The sequence below is a fragment of the Bufo gargarizans genome, chromosome 7 (assembly GCF_014858855.1).
Source record: "Bufo gargarizans isolate SCDJY-AF-19 chromosome 7, ASM1485885v1, whole genome shotgun sequence".
NCBI lineage: Eukaryota > Metazoa > Chordata > Amphibia > Anura > Bufonidae > Bufo > Bufo gargarizans.
This window is the reverse complement of record NC_058086.1, coordinates 80,630,893-80,644,035: the sequence shown is the minus strand read 5'-3', so window position 1 is coordinate 80,644,035 and position 13,143 is coordinate 80,630,893. Positions and strand designations below refer to the sequence as shown.

General features: G+C 47.9%; 1 protein-coding gene across 7 annotated transcripts in view; it reads right to left on the bottom strand.

Moving 5' to 3' along the window:
- Positions 1-13,143, bottom strand: part of XPNPEP3 (X-prolyl aminopeptidase 3) — a 548,503-nt gene that overhangs the window by 72,502 nt on the left and 462,858 nt on the right. The window lies entirely within an intron of this gene.

The following is a 13,143-nucleotide window of genomic DNA, read 5'->3' as shown; positions in this document are numbered from 1 at the left end:
CGCATTTCGGGGTTCTGCGGACCCCTTTTTCAAGTCTAAAACAACATATACACAAAATCACACACATTAGCAACACACTGGTGTGCCTCAGGTTACAGGAATGTCCGGTAAAAAGAGATAATACTGGATAAAAGGTAGTGGTAACATAACCGTCACGAGTAATGATAGTAATAAAAGTGATCACATGACCATCATGAATCATGAGGTCGTGACTGGATAAAAGGATAGATGAATACGTAAATCCAAGGCATTTAGTGCTATAAGAAGTCGATAAATAGAGATTGAGAGCTGGTGGAGAGAGCGCTGCTTCTAGCTCCTGGCACGTGTGGCGTCCGGAAGCGGAATGTTATGGTGCAAACGCTGGGTCGGCTATAAGGGGGCGGAATGGGCGGGGACAATGCCGGTCTGGGCGGGCAGCGATGGCGTGACTGCCCTGAGGGGGCGGAGCTGGTAACTAGCCCATTGATGGTGGAATAGGTGTGTACGTGGGCGGAGCCTGGCACCATGATGGGACAGCTTCTGCGAGGTTCCGGTGTGTGGATAAGGGGAGGGGGGTGGGCGGTTCTAGGTGATGCAATGGGGGCGGGGGGGCGAGAGTGCTGCATTGTAGGGGCTGGAGACATGGTGGGGACTGTGCTATATGGGGGCAATGATGCCGTGGCAGTGCTGGGAATGGTGGGGAGTTATGGATCGTGTATGCTTGGGAAGGACAGAGGGAAGGGACGTCTGGGAGTAACAGCATGAGGGGACAGTGTTGGAACGGGCGGGGTCAATGTCTCCGGTTGGAAGGTGGGGCCAAGAATGGATGCAGAAGGGCTGGGGATGTGGGTGGCTGTGTAAGGGGTGGATATGAAGAGGAGGGGTGGGGAATAAACGATGGTTGGGAGACAACATGATGAAGGGGAAAATGTGGATGGGGAAGTGGTGGGAAAGGGAATAAAGGCAGTGGAGGTGGACGGGAACAGTGTCTAGGGTCTGTGGATGGGGTTGAGATGATGCTGGGGATATGGGGGGGCGCTGAGGCTTTCGTTTGCTGGGATAGAGGTTGGGAATAAGGGGTGAAGGGAGGCTGGGGCTATCGGATGCTGAGATCGAGGTTGGGAATGAGGTGTGGAAGCAAAGGGGAGGAATAAGAATGAAACTTTGCTGGGCATGGTGTGATTGGATGAGGGGATATGGTGAATATGGATCCGAGGATAAAAGGGCATAATGGGAAAGTGGTCCAGTAGTATGTAGAATTAGAAGCATTTGTTTTCAAGGCTTTCATTGAGGCCGTAAGGTTCCAATGTTTGGAGTTTGCATATCCAAAAAATTTCTCTCCGTTGTAAAGTTCTGAACCTGTCAGAACAACCGTCGGAGATGTGTTCAATGGGCGTGATGGTTAGCTTAGTGGGGTCCTTGTCATGAGTGGCCAGGAAGTGTCTAGACCAGGGGTGCACAACCTGCGGCCCGCGGGCCGCATGCGGCACCCAGAGCCATGGTTTGCGGCCCCCGGCCTGTTGGGCAGAAACACAGCTGATCCTGCAATCAGCTGTGTTTCTGCCCAGAGCGCCGCACAGCAGATGGATCACAGGTTTTGCTCCTGCACTGTAGCAGGAGCAGAAAGGGTCCCTGGCTATTAGTGAGAGCGGGGAAGCCGAGGAGAAGACAGAAGCGCTTTATTGGCGCTTCTGCCTCCTCCTCTATGAGCACTCTGCAGTGTGGACCCAGCGATCATGTGATCTCTGGGTGTCTCGGGAACAGAGGAGCGCTGCCATGGTACAAAGCCTCCGCAGCAGGCTGGTTTCCCTGTAACTGGGGCTCCTTTGGATGCTCCAGTTACAGTGGTAATAGTACAAAAAAATTTCACTTATTGTCTCACAAAAGGTCTTTCATTGTGTGGTAAAAATATATTTAAAAAAAAAGTTAAAAAATGATTAAAAAAATGTGAACACTAAATAAATAAAATAAAAAGGAAAAAGTGCTTAATAAAAGAGTGTTCACTGTCCCACCACAGTCTTTTTATGAAAAAGTGCAAAATTTAAAAAAGGGACAGTGTGCCCCAAAGTCTTTTTATGACCTCTTGGGGGACATATTATGTAGCAGAAATATATTAAGTAAAAAAAAAAATACATAAAAGAAAAAACACCCACACCAATCAAAACCATCACCATTGCCGCCCCATTCACATGAAACTTTTCATATTATATAGCAAAACGGCCTACACAAAATAGAGAACTATATATAATAATTTATTTTGGTGTCAGTTTGCATATTTAGAGAATAAGGAGCTATAGTTTGAAAAAAAAAAAATACTTTTTAAAAACATTTTGTACAGTTTCCCCCAAATAAAAATTGTTGCAATTTGGTAGTCCAACAAATAAGATAGTTACAACCATTTGAACCAACACGCGCGCTAAATCACAAATAAGTGTTTGGTCCTTAAGGCCTTTTTGGGCCTGGTCATTCAAGCGTTAACCAATAGGCGCCTTCCCCACTAGCAAGGTAAAGTGCTTACTGGTTACTGCAGGGCCCCTATTACTGGGGGCAGGAGGCGGTAATAACCAGTGAGCGCCGGCCTCTGCAGTGAGGGAAAAGGCCGATTTATAAATAGGAGGCAGGATGGAAGGAAATGTCGCCACTTTTCTGGTAAAAATTATTTTTAACAAGTTCCTGCAGCATGGCCTCTGAAATCGAAAATTCATAAATACCTGCTCCACTCTGCTCATGTCCTCTGCACTGCCCCCGCTGCCTCCATCTTCCGGTTCCTGCTCTGTTTACACCTGTCAGTGCATGGCCATGGTCACTTGCACGGCTCCAGTCAATTACTGGCTTCAGCAGTGACACGCTGCTTGTGGCCACATCACCGCCTAAGCCAGTCATTGTCTGGAGTGGTGTATGACCATGTCCATGCACTGCCAGGTATAAACAGCAGAGGCAGTTCGAAGAACCAGAGAGGCGGGGAGCAGGTAAGTATAACTTACTGGTTTCAGGGGCTATGCTGCAGCACGATATATGGGACAATTACTGGGAACAAGTGTTCATAGGAGCGCTCATATCTTATATCTGGCCAGTATAATCGTTCAGCTTATCAGCCGATAAACAAGGAATCGCTCATTTGTCAGCTGATTTGCATATTTTATCGGGATGAAAGATGTCCGATTATCTGCAGCACGACTGTGGCAGCGATCACTCCTCCCCAGTCACTTTGCACTGGCTTGTGTAATAGGCAGATTAGCGCCGATCAACATTTTTTTATTTGTGGCCCCTTGAAATAGATCGATGTGACAATGCGGCCCCCAGACCAAAAAAGGTTGTGCACCCCTGGTCTAGACACACTTGCTTGATCTTCCATCTATGGTTGTTTAGGCGTTCTCTGAGGGTCTGGGTGGTGCGACCTACGTATTGCTGTCCGCAGGCGCATTCTAAGAGGTAGATCACAAAACTTGAGGAGCAATTCATGAGGCTTTTGATAGTGAATTCTTCTCCTGTGGTGTTACTCCTGAAGGTCGTCAAACGATTATTGATGTTATCGCAACATTTACATCGTTTATGGCTGCATTTGAAGCTCCCTTCAGGGCCCTCAGGATATGCCAGTGTTTGGTTATGATGTTCCTCAGTGTTCCATGGTTGGGATTGAAGGTGGTGATAAAAGAAGATTTGAATTTTGTCCGGTCTATCATTGTATTTTCCTTCTTTTTTGTTGTGAGGCACTCCTCTTGGCTCTGCTCGTATGCTCGCCTGAAGGCCCCTTCGATTATGCCTCTTGGGTAGTTTTTCTTCTGGAATCTAGAATGTATAGTCTGGCTTTGCGTGATAAAATAATTCGTAGATGAGCAATTCCTCCTAATCCGTTTGAACTGACTAAAAGGAATGTTCTGTTTTGTCAGTATTCTATTGAATTCAGAATACAAAACCAGGTCCAGGTATTCGATTGAGGTCCTTGAACGTGTGAAAGTAAGGCCTCTTTCACACTACCGTTTTTTTTTTCCGTTTTGCGGTCCGTTTTTTGCGTTCCGTATACGGTCCGTATACGGAACCATTCATTTCAATGGTTCCGCAAAAAAACGGAATGTGTTCCGTATGCATTCCGTTTCCGTATTTCCGTTTTTCCGTTCCGTTGAAAAGATAGAACATGTCCTATATTTGGCCGCAAATCACAGTCCGTGGCTCCATTCAAGTCAATGGGTCCGCAAAAAAAACGGAACACATACGGAAATGCATCCGTATGTCTTCCGTATCCGTTCCGTTTTTTGCGGAACCATCAATTGAAAATGTTATGCCCAGCCCAATTTTTTCTATGTAATTACTGTATACTGTATATGCCATACGGAAAAACGGAACGGAACAACGGAACGGAAACGGAACCACAACGGAAGCAAAAAACGGAACAACGGATCCGTGAAAAACAGAACGCAAAACACTGAATTCAACATACTGTAGTGTGAAAGAGGCCTAAAGCTGAGGTTCCAAGTATTGTTATTTATGTAGGACACAAATGTCTGGGCTTCTTCTTCGCTCCCCTTCCAAATAAAAATCAGGTCATCGATGTACCTTTGGTAGAGCACAATCGATTGCGTCCAGTTGTGATTGTCACTGAGAAATACCTCTTCAAATCGACCCATGTAGAGATTGGCGAAGCTTGGCGCGAATCGCGTCCCCTTTACGTTGTTTGTAGATTTTACCCTCAAACTCAAAGACATTCTGTGTCAGGATTAATCGGATTGCATCAAGGATGAATTGTTTGTGTCTTGGAGTCAGTTGGTCATCCGTTTGCAGAAAGTGGTCCGTTTCACTGAGGCCCGCTTCGTGTGGAATATTTGAATAAAGTGCCGCCACATCCAGAGTGAGCCACCTATATGATGAGTCCCAGTCTATTTCCTTCAGAAGTGAGATCAGCTGTGTTGAATCTCTTAAATGGGTTGTGTTTTTGCGCCTACGGTCCACCCCTCCACTCGACCCCCGGTCCAGTGGAAATATACCTTATTTGAGGACGGTAAGGCTTACCGAACCATTAACCTCTTCAGATCCGCCATTTCTTCTCTGCACAGAGGTTTCTCGCCTGCTTAAGGGTTCTCGGTTGTCCCGGCCACCTAGACCGCGTTTTCCCTCTACAGGGAGTGCAGAATTATTAGGCAAGTTGTATTTTTGAGGATTAATTTTATTATTGAACAACAACCATGTTCTCAATGAACCCAAAAAACTCATTAATATCAAAGCTGAATATTTTTGGAAGTAGTTTTTAGTTTGTTTTTAGTTTTAGCTATTTTAGGGGGATATCTGTGTGTGCAGGTGACTATTACTGTGCATAATTATTAGGCAACTTAACAAAAAACAAATATATACCCATTTCAATTATTTATTTTTACCAGTGAAACCAATATAACATCTCAACATTCACAAATATACATTTCTGACATTCAAAAACAAAACAAAAACAAATCAGTGACCAATATAGCCACCTTTCTTTGCAAGGACACTCAAAAGCCTGCCATCCATGGATTCTGTCAGTGTTTTGATCTGTTCACCATCAACATTGCGTGCAGCAGCAACCACAGCCTCCCAGACACTGTTCAGAGAGGTGTACTGTTTTCCCTCTTTGTAAATCTCACATTTGATGATGGACCACAGGTTCTCAATGGGGTTCAGATAAGGTGAACAAGGAGGCCATGTCATTAGATTTTCTTCTTTTATACCCTTTCTTGCCAGCCACGCTGTGGAGTACTTGGACGCGTGTGATGGAGCATTGTCCTGCATGAAAATCATGTTTTTCTTGAAGGATGCAGACTTCTTCCTGTACCACTGCTTGAAGAAGGTGTCTTCCAGAAACTGGCAGTAGGACTGGGAGTTGAGCTTGACTCCATCCTCAACCCGAAAAGGCCCCACAAGCTCATCTTTGATGATACCAGCCCAAACCAGTACTCCACCTCCACCTTGCTGGCGTCTGAGTCGGACTGGAGCTCTCTGCCCTTTACCAATCCAGCCACGGGCCCATCCATCTGGCCCATCAAGACTCACTCTCATTTCATCAGTCCATAAAACCTTAGAAAAATCAGTCTTGAGATATTTCTTGGCCCAGTCTTGACGTTTCAGCTTGTGTGTCTTGTTCAGTGGTGGTCGTCTTTCAGCCTTTCTTACCTTGGCCATGTCTCTGAGTATTGCACACCTTGTGCTTTTGGGCACTCCAGTGATGTTGCAGCTCTGAAATATGGCCAAACTGGTGGCAAGTGGCATCTTGGCAGCTGCACGCTTGACTTTTCTCAGTTCATGGGCAGTTATTTTGCGCCTTGGTTTTTCCACACGCTTCTTGCGACCCTGTTGACTATTTTGAATGAAACGCTTGATTGTTCGATGATCACGCTTCAGAAGCTTTGCAATTTTAAGAGTGCTGCATCCCTCTGCAAGATATCTCACTATTTTTGACTTTTCTGAGCCTGTCAAGTCCTTCTTTTGACCCATTTTGCCAAAGGAAAGGAAGTTGCCTAATAATTATGCACACCTGATATAGGGTGTTGATGTCATTAGACCACACCCCTTCTCATTACAGAGATGCACATCACCTAATATGCTTAATTGGTAGTAGGCTTTCGAGCCTATACAGCTTGGAGTAAGACAACATGCATAAAGAGGATGATGTGGTCAAAATACTCATTTGCCTAATAATTCTGCGCTCCCTGTACATGGGACATCTTGTCCGTTCTATCTCTGTTCTCCTCATGGCCGACTAATTCTGATCTCTCTCTGCGTCAGTTGTTGGCCAAGCTTGTTACCTTGTTCGGCCTCATCTCTTGTAAGAGAGTGTCGGACGTCCGGGCGCTAGATTATGACGCCAGATCCTTTTCTCTGGAGGGAGTTGTCTTCAACATCACTCGCTGGACCAAGACTCAGATTTGCTCTGTCACTTACCCAAGTTTCCTTGCTGTTCTGGCGATTTGCCCAGTTGCTTGCCTGCAGGAATATGAGACAAGAACTCTTCAGTATTGTTCGAGGGACTCTCCCCAATTATTTCTCTCTTTTCGTCCGCAGTTTGCTCCGGTCATGAGCACTACGTTAGCACGTTGGGTTAAGTGGGTCATGACTTTGGGAGGGGTGGATACATCCGTTTTTACAGCCCACTCTACTCGAGGTGCATCTTCCACTTCTATGGTTGTTTCGGGTGCCCGTTTGGAGGATATCATGAAGATAGCGGATTGGTTCAAGGTTTCCACTTTTAGGGAGTTCTATTTTCGTCCGCCACTACACGCTTTTTCATCGATCATTACCAGCTTTGAACCTGCAATAGGAGCCTCCATAAAATTGCATGATTTTCCTAGTCTATGACGTAAAGTCATGATTTTATGAAAGACACGGAGGCGAGTATTGCCCAACACTCTCTCTGGGCTCCCTCCCTTTTGTATAGTTGCTTTTGTTATTAAATTATGCTATGGTTATTACGGTTATCTATTGCTACTATTCGTTATATGTGTATACCTCCTTATTGACTCAGTAGAGTCTTTGACCCCAGTAGGACTATAACATCCTCTTCATGTACTTTATGTTTTCACAGGATGAGTAGCCGATCTTTCCTAGTTCTGAAGAACCTCCCGGCGGTTCAATCCCAATGTGATTCTCCGAGTTTTCCTCCTTCAGTTCGGTTGGAGTTTCCATGTTCAAGCAGATTTCTGTGTGGCATCCGCCAAGAAAGAGGAGGTTTTCCTGGTTCATGGACACTATATAGGGCCTCTAGAGGGGAGGGCCTGTTGCAAGGGAGATATGTTAATCTCAGAACAGTTTTCATTGCTGCTGTGGAAAATCATGCAATTAGTGTCAATACATCAGGATTTACCAAAGGTAAATTCTATAGGATATTCTCAAATCATGACCAGCAGTTGGGCCCTGAGGACTGGAGTTGACAAACACTGCTCTGGATATACCATCAGCATCTGATTGGTGGGGGTCCAACACCCGAGACCCCTGCCGATCAGCTGTTTGAGAAGGCAGTGGCGCTGGTAGTAGCACCACGACATTCCCATATGCTCAGTGACATCACGACTAGTATCACTGGCCTGGGAGCAGCTAAGCCCCATTAAAGTGAACGGGCCCAGTCCAGTGATATAAGTTGTGATGTCACTTGTCCTGCAGGAAACAGAGACAAGGCTGTGGCACTACTGCCTTCTCAAACAGCTGACAGGCGGGGGTCCAGCGGTTAGTTGCCACGAAAAAAACGTAATAACAAGCAATCAAAAAGTGTAATTTACTCCAAAATGATACCAATGAAAAACAAAAATTGTCTCGCAAAGATCAAGCCATTACACAACTCCTTAAAAAGAAAAAGAAAAAAGTTATGGGTCTAGGGAAGCAATGCAAAAAATGTGTTTTTCTATTGCAAAAAAAGTTGTAAAACGTAAAAAAAAATGATATGTATTTGGTATTACTGATATCTTATTTATTCCAAAAAATGACCGCTGCAAAATTTATAACGTAAAAACGCAGTGGAAGAATTGCTATTTTTCCCATCTCCCTCCCAGAAATAAAAGTTAATCAAAGTGTACCCCAAAATGGCACCATTAAAAACTACAACTTTTCCCGCAAAAAACAAGCCCTCATACAGCTATATAGACGGAACAATAATGATAAAAAAAAGGCCAAAAACAGGCTCAACAGGTCACTAAGGGGTTAAAAAGATTCCCCAAATCAAGAATTGTGATGTAATATGTACTCACCCACTTAATCCCCAACTTCTACAACTGGTCTGTTAATATTCAGGGTTTTACACTCTTTAGGACAGACAGGGCCAATAGAAAAGGCACTAGCATGTGTCCCTATGTGAGGAGCAGGGCTTTTTTTCTGGCGGAACGCCCCGAAACGGCGTTCCGCAACCTATTTTCGTCCGCCCCCCTTAGTTACTGGGCCCAGCCGGCCCGCTGCTTAGGCTGCGCCGCTGCTTACCTAAATAGTTTACAATCATGATTGCTCACCTCTCAGTCTCTGGCCCTGCAGCCTCCGGCACCTCCGGCTCTCCACTGGCTCAGGCCCGCCCAGCTCCTGCCCACCACTGACAGCGGCGGAGAGAGTGAGAGAGCCGAGGAGACTCCGATTCTACAGTGGCCCCAAACCCTGCCCCCAGGCCGACTCCATTGCAGCCTGTCTGCGACCCCAGACCCGGGACCCCCCGCCTCCGGCTCCACTGACTGGCCCGTCCAGCAGGCAGGGCAGCTGCTGGAGGCGCGGGTGGCAGTTTAGTTTTGTGGGGTGTCGGCACGAGCAGGAGGCAGAGCGGCACCAGGCAGGAAAAGGAAAAAGGTAATTTTTCATTTATTTCATTTTTAAATTAAAAAAAGATTGAATTGGCTAATTAGGGGAACAGGAACAGGGAAGGAAGGGGCCACCCATGTGTGGACTAGGGCGGCGGCGGCCACGGGCACTGGCAGCCTGGCTGTCACGACCGTCACTGGCAATGGCATGGTGGCACTAGGCAAGGCAGGCAGTGGCACTGGCACACTACTTGGGGCGGGGGGCCCCCCTTGTGCTACTGCCTGCCAGTGCCCTAGTCCACATATGGCTGGCGCAGCCAGGCCCCATCCTTCCCCCAAATAGTGTCTCCAGACCTGTCCACATGCAATTTTTATGTCTGGAGAAATTTAAAACAAAAAGTGTCCGCTAACAATCCACATTCCCTGGATGACCTCAAAGAAAACCTCACAAACACTACCCACAGCATCACTGTTGAAGAGCTGCAAGTTTTATCAGTCAACATAATCCGACTTGCCCAAGAATGCATAGACATGAACGGGGACCACTTTCAGCATCTTTTGTGACTTGTGGGTAATAAAAAAATAATAATAATCCACTTGCTCGTTCATCTTGTAATGCTATCGCTGGAGGCGAGCTACTTTTTCGTGGTCTACCCTGTATAACCCCTTTAATGATATGTGTAGGCAATTAAGGTTGCCGGGTTTGTGAGAGGGGAGGCGGGGCAGGGCCTATAGATGCCGACCTCTCCTGCTCACATTCGTCGGTTCAAACGGGATCGACATGCGTGGATCGTCACCTCAAAACGACGGGAGTTTGAGGCTGGTTCACGCACTGGGCTATTTTTCGTCGCGGCATAGGTAGGTCTCTGCAGACTGCTCGACCGACACTCTGGCTCACGTTGAGCATACTACGATTTCCTCAGGTCCACCCGGCGCAGCTGCTGCCCTCACCCTTCTCCCCATGTTTCATCTGCAGCGGTCCGGTCCATCCGGGCCGCACAACATGTGTAATGGCATCTACCCCCTCACCTGCTCTCGCCCTGCAGTCGGCACACGCACCCTCTGGCCGCCCTCACCGGCACCTCGTCGCTCCTCCAGCGCGCCATGTGTTTTGCAGCTCCCCACGCGTCGGGTCTGGTTCAGCTGGGTCTGACGTGATGGCGAGAGCGCTGGTTGGTGGCACACATATGATGGTTGGTATTGCACCTGTCTAGTGGTGCCTCATGTTGGTTCAGTGGGATCTGATAATCCGGTTTTGGGTTACTGGGGTGGTAGGGTGTTTGGGGGGAGGAAGTTGTCCAGCAGGAAAAATAAATGACATATGTTTAAAAAAAAAAAAAGCGTTTAGCCATACTTATACTTGGGTAGCAGGCTTCTGTTGGTGAGTGCAGCCTCTGTGTACTTAAGTAGTATCGGGGGTTGAGGCGAGCCACTTAGCGTTGGCGTCAGACTGTGCTTACACACGCGTGGTTCAGTGGGTTACTTTCGTTATGCAGCGTCGGCAGGGGTTGTGAGGAACGCTATTAGGTTAGGGGTGCCGCAGCAGTGATACGTTTGGTAACCTATTTGTTATTACTTGTTTAGGTTTTCAGTTTGGCCAGCTACTCTGCTGTGACACTGCCGGGGTAGGTTGCTGACATGGCCGCCAGGTGAGTTAGGCGCGATTCTCACGAATGGGCTCCCTTTTGTGCTTCTTGGGGTTGGCAGGGGTGGTTGGGCATACGGGCATGCAGCCCCACTTTTGCTAGTTCAGCGTGGTGGCGCCTACTGTCATGGCCACTGGGAGGGGATTTGGAAAAAAATAAAAAATAAAAATTTCTAGGCAGGTACTGCCAGGTCTGTCACGTCTACAGAATCGTTATAAACTCTACCACATCATCAGACTCGGAGCTTCACGCTGGCACGGCCATAGGCTCAGTGGGATTAAGTCCTCCTTAACGTTGTCCACTTCCTGAGTCGGTAAACGGTCAGGCCGACAGACCTGGCAGCCTTGTGGATACGACCGTGGGCGCCCTTGCTCTTAGGCACGGGTGCAGTAGCTCCTTCGTGGTGCACGTCTGAGGCTGACGTGGCCTGTGGTTGATTTGTAGGTGTTGGTATGGTCACTTGAGTCTGTATTTTACTTTAGTAGGGAGATGTCTCAGGCGTTTCTTCCTGAAGGTTCTTAGTCCTCTCGGGACAGCGGGGAGCAGCAGTCCGAGCGGATAGCGGAGTTACCAATGAGGTTGTGGACTGTCCCTAAACTGACGGCTGAGTTGTCTAGGAGGGGAATTCTATTCCCAGCTTCCGCGAGGAAGGCAGAACTCTACCGCCTTCTGTCAACACACCCAGTGGCTCCTAGCCAGGATGACGTGTCCCTTAGCACCATCCTCACATCACTCAATCAGCTACATGCGGCTGTCAACACGATGGGTTCGTCTATGTCAGACATGCAGGCTAGGCTGGAGACTATCGAGGCTAGTCCTGCGGTGTTCCGCATAGGAGTGCAGACATCATCAGTTGCCGGCTCGTCACTCTCCGGTGCTCCTGGTGGGTCCGGTCTTTTTCACATGGTAGCAGCGTCCCATTTCTTATCCGCTAATATCCGACAGGATTCGGCTGGACACAGTACGCATGCAAGCTAGTCTCCCACTAGATAAGGGTTAGATAGGTTGTACATAGGTGGGCACGAGTGAGGGTGGCGACCAGAGCGGATCTTCAGTCCCTCTTAGGCATGCTCAACTTTGCCATGCGCATCATCCCCCAGGGCAGGTCCTTCATTTTGAGACTCCTAGCATTGCTCCCCCAGGCCAGCACGCAGGACGACATGGTGACTCTCGGTCCGGAGGCCATGGCAGATCTCTAAATGTATAGGTTTTTAACTAAGTGGAACGGAGTGTCACTCTTTGTTCCGGTGATCTCGGACCAGTCTCCTGTAGTCCACACTGATGCCTCGTCATCAGTCGGCTTTGCCGCACTGCATGGCGATCATTGGTTTGCTAGTGCATGGCCAATAGAGGTCGCATCAATCCCGGGATTCGCCTATTGTTCCTCTTTGTTCGAGGTGTATCCTATTGTAGGGGCAGCGGTTGTATGGGGCGAGCAGTGGAAGAATCGGACGGTGCTGTTCCTGACTGACAACGCGGCAGTTGTGGACATCATCATGAAAGGCAGGTCTTATTCCACACAGATTATGTCGTTTGTAAGGGGGTTCGTTTGGCTGTCTCTGATGCATGAGTTTCGTTTTGTTTGTAGGCATATTAGTGGACACCGTAATGTCGCAGCGGATGCTCTGTCCCGACTTAATTTTCAACTTTTCTTTCAGGTTTGTTTGGGGGCAGATCAGTTGCCAACGCCAACTCCTCACCAGTCCCAGTTGCGGTTGGACTAGTCTCCCATCTCGCTGTAGCTAGGAGGCTGATGGCCACGTCCCTGTCTACTAATACCTTGAGGGCTTACAAGACGGCTTGGCGCCTCTTCCTAAAATATAAGAACACCTACCCGGCCACAGGGCAGGGGCCTATTACTCACCTATTGGGGTTTGTCGGGTTTTGCCACTCTCAACTGAATCTGGCCTATAGCACTATTAAATTGTACCTGGCAGGTGTTCAACACCATTGGTATATGCTGTGTCCGGACCTTCCATCGCTCTTCTCAGCCCACCCTATCAAAGCAACGTTGAAGGGTCTAAGGAAGATGTCCGTTAAGAAACGGCATACTCATCAGCCGTTCACTGGTGATATGTTTAGGTCTGTGGCTGACAAATGACAGGATAAACCATTCGGGCAGCAGCTCAGTGCTCTACTAGAGTCAGCCATGTACCTGGCCTTCTATGGGTTCCTCAGGCCAGGCGAGCTTACGGGCGCCAACATGCCTGCTAAATTCCTGCGCAAGGATCAGCTCCGCCGGCACAGCTCCATATACGTTCTTACCTTGGCCTCGTCCAAGACGT